We start from the raw sequence: 4,307 nt of genomic DNA, 5'->3' as shown, positions 1-4,307 counted from the left end.
TGCCTCAAATTCTCCGCTTGCTGCCGCATGCCCCAATGTCACTCATTAATCTGAAATAGCACAGTGCCATGACCTTATAACAACACAAGAACAGGAAATAGATATAATCTCACATTCAAATGCCATGGTATTTCCAAGCACAATCAGACCATGACATGCCTACATTAGAACAGGTACAATGCTCTTCTATGTTACAAAAAATGCTGCACAAAATGTGGAGCCATCTATCTGTGTCATCTTTGGTTGGGAAATAAAGGCAGGAGCACATCTTCACAGCTCATTCTGCAATTCTGCGCTCTCTTCCTGGTTCACTGGAAACGCCTTCCCTGGGCCCAGAGCTGGCAAGAAACAGAGGTGTGCCATCTTGAGAGGAATGGCTGTGGGGGGGATTAGCTGCGTGGCTGTGCTGGATCCAGGCCCCTTGACAGCTGGGCTGATGTGTGAGCCTGGGCAGACAAAGCCTGAAAAGACCAGCTGGGCCCATACAGAGCGCACTGGTTGGCTGCGCTCCTCTCAAGACATAAGCAGGTATCAAGGCCTGCCGGGGAAAAAATATAAACGCGAAAAATGTTCGGGGAGGATACAGACAGATGATGAGCCCACACCCACATGAAAAGGGTCGGCTCTAGAGCGAGAGCGAGGGAGAAAGTGATGTGAGGATGCAGAGCTGTGATTGATGTGTGCAGAAGTTTGTGTGCAGAAACAGTAGTTGTTACAGTATGTGACTGCTGAGGTGCCGTTTGATGTCATGGATGTCATCTTAAATAACCTAAAACAGCAACCATACCAAACAAAAATGAGGGGAAAGCCAAGTCCGAAATGTAGTGTTGATGTTTCAGGAAATTGGTAAATAAAGGCTTCACACATTAGCATTAGTCAGTGTTTTGGGAGTCAAAATTCCAAACCCTTTCGAAGGTTATAGTGCTTCAGTTATTGATCCAACCTCTGTTTTGTCCTGTTTGTTCCACCCAGTGTTGTGTATTTTAGTGCATGGTGGTGTTGAGTAAGTTGAAGTTCCTCTGTCTGCCACATAGTGGCAGTAGCGAGCCACCAAAGACCACCTCCACACCAAAGGATCTTCTTTTCTTCTTCACTGTTGACCTTCTTAGATAAGCAGTTAAGCGACATTTATTATCTGCATTTTTTTAAGAAACACTAGTATCTGGTCAATGTATGACCCTTTTCATGTTTCAGTCAAAGAGGCAGGGAGAAATCTGAAGCCTCCTTCGGTTGCATGAATTATGGCTGTGTCCCGTGATCGACTGGTTGGAGGTAATGATGAGTGCTTTCACAGAGTGTATGGGTTATGAGCAGGCAGCTATGAATGAGAATGAGGTGCAATATCCAGTGTTCTCAGGTAGTTTGAAAGAGGGGTGAGTTCACCTAACCTGAGGGAAGGGAGAATAAATGAGAAGCTGTAGGAACACGTGTATGTTCCTGAACTGGATGACCTGTGAACTCTTTCAGTAATTACCTCTGAAATGGGAGAATGTCTTGAATTTGAAATGTGTGTAGACACAGGGATGAACAGATTGTTGTCCTTGTTCTTTAAATATCCCAGGAGTTAGGAAGATTCAAAAGAGAAATACAGCAAACTCTTAATAATGGCAGATACGATTCACAGTTTTTCATTATTATTATCGTGGTTTGAATGAATTCCTGATTAGAATATGTTTCCAACCATGGCATTGGCAATGGCCGCTGGCCTGGATTACATCTATGGTGAGAGGATCAGCCCTCAAATCAACTGCCATATCCCACAGCACGTCTATTGTCTGAATATAAAAGACAAAAAAAGACACAACTGTAATATGATCCTGGCATTCTATTGCTTCAGCAGATTCCTGTTTGAAAATGTGTGGGTGAGGTTGAAATTTCACACCTCACCTGATAGCAGGTGACATCTTAGATTTGACCTGTTGAGACTGGGTTGTTTTGACAAGTGTGATATTTTTCACAGCTTCATAGTTGAGCAGGCCAAAGAGAATAAGAAGGGGGCATGACACCGCTAGAGAGTAACTACAGAAAATGCGACCTGGAGGTAACTGACCCAACCTCATACATATGAACAAATCACCTAAACAGGTCTCATATCAAATATTAATTTAGTTCAATGCAGTTGATTGACGTCAATAAAGACGTTTCTTTTTTGTTTTTGTTTATTGTGCCAAAGAGAAGTGACAGTTTTGCCATTCTGAAATGACCTTGAAAAAGGTTGAGAGGACAAAAGGGTCATTAATCAATCAAATGTCATTACTCTCCAGCCACATCTTGATGTAAAATGCTAATAAAACATGTCATGAAGAACATGTTCTCTCTTGCTCCGCTTTTGCCTGCCTTTACCCTGCTTTGAATGTATTTCCATTTAATCAAACTTGACTAATAACACATTCCCAAGTAAGTAACGCAGCAGTGGGCTGGGTGGGTAATATGTGCCTTCATAAACACCTCTCTCAAATTAGGACTGTAATAAATTATCAGAAAGGTCATACCACCAGATTAGTATTATTGCCAGATCCGTTCCAATCTGTTACAAGGAAAGGGAATAGAGATAACTTGAGATGAACTGCTTTCAGACACACACACACACACACACACACACACACACACAAAAAAACACAATTTCAAGTGCATTCCACCATTTCATCAGCGCACTACTAATTAGACCTTATAAGACATTAACTCCATTGGAAGATCTCAGCACGACTCCTTCATCACAACGTGCATGAAAATGTAAGTGAGTTAGTGACACGGCACAGCCCCCCCGCTATTCACATTTTAGGAAATTAGAGAATTCATCTGTGCTCAAATTCTTTAGTATCGATTCTCCGCCGGCTGCCCTTGGCACGGCAGGTCGATAGGCACGGATCCCCGCCTCGCTCTCAGAGCTGAAGGAGCACGTCGCCTGGACGCACTGAACCTTATGAAATGGTCAAAGGCAGCCAGGGATCTGAGGAACCTCGCTGGAATGACCGGGGCAATCAATCCGAAACCATTTCACATCATAGCAGCTCATTTTGGATCAGGACTTGGAGGGTGATAGTGTGAAAATAATACATGACAATAAAGTCTTCCTTTGTTACTCCAGGTTTCAAGCCAAGGAAGATGAGGGCATCGCAACTGTGCAACTGAGCCGGCCCACCTCCAAAAATGTTGAGTGACTCACCGCACAAATGTGCAATGAAGCAAAAATAGTCCTAAAATATCCTAATAACAGCTATCAAGACAGAAAAAGAATTAGGGGTCTAGAAATAAACTGCAGAGCCATTGAGTATTGTACATTTGGAAAAACAAAACGACTACCAGTATCCTTGTGAGGCCCTAGAGTCCCCCTCACCTCCACCACCAGCAGTGTCCATTTTGCCACTGCTGGGAAAACAGAGCAGAGGAGGAGGAGGAGGGCAGCGATCTCCAGTGTGGAAACATAAGAGGGCTTAGCCTGCAGGCAGGACAGTGTGTTTGGGCTTCGCACTGTGTGTCCCTCTGAGAGCAACATGACCTTGAGAGAGTGAGCGTGAGGGAGAGAGAGAGAGTAAGGGAGAGAGAGAGAGAGAGAGAGATAGAGAGAGAGAGAGTTTGCAGTATGCACTCTGTGAGTGAGGGCCTCTGGCAGATCCACACTAGCATGCAAAGACACGTACTGTACACACACTCACACAAACCTGTACACACAGTTACTTACTCAATCTGATATTCCAGTCACAAACGTCAGGGCAAATCTGCTGAATGGGAAGTGTACACACACACACACACACACACACACACACACACACACACACACACACACACACACACACACACACACACACACACACACACACACACACACACACACACACATGTAAAACTGTATAAATTGCTCCCAAACTCAACTTGATCCCCAAAGCAATTAGCTTGTGCTGTAGCCATGGTTATGCTAGCTCCACTAGTGTCTGTCTGAGCCCGGCTTCACCATCCTCTTAACAGACTGCCCCTGTCATGAATTAAACAAAAGGGATGTATCAGCAGTGAATCAGAAATGATTTGATTGCACTTCAGCCTGGCTACTTATTGTCTGTCTTCGCTGTGTGTGGAGGGCGGATGGCATTAGCATAGAGACGTACGGGTGGATTGTTCTTTCTTTTCAGTGCTTGCTGTTCGGCTCTGTGACCGCCAATCACACACCACACTGGTCATCAACTTCAGTGGGAGGAGAGGAGGCTATTTTTTGAACAAACAAAGGCCACAATGTTGCATACTGCGACAATGTGTGTGTATGTGTGTGTGTGTGTGTGTGTGTGTTGGGGGGGGGAGCACTTTAGAAAAAG

This window comes from Sprattus sprattus, assembly GCF_963457725.1.
Source record: "Sprattus sprattus genome assembly, chromosome: 4".
Lineage (NCBI taxonomy): Eukaryota > Metazoa > Chordata > Actinopteri > Clupeiformes > Clupeidae > Sprattus > Sprattus sprattus.
This window is presented reverse-complemented; position numbering follows the sequence as displayed.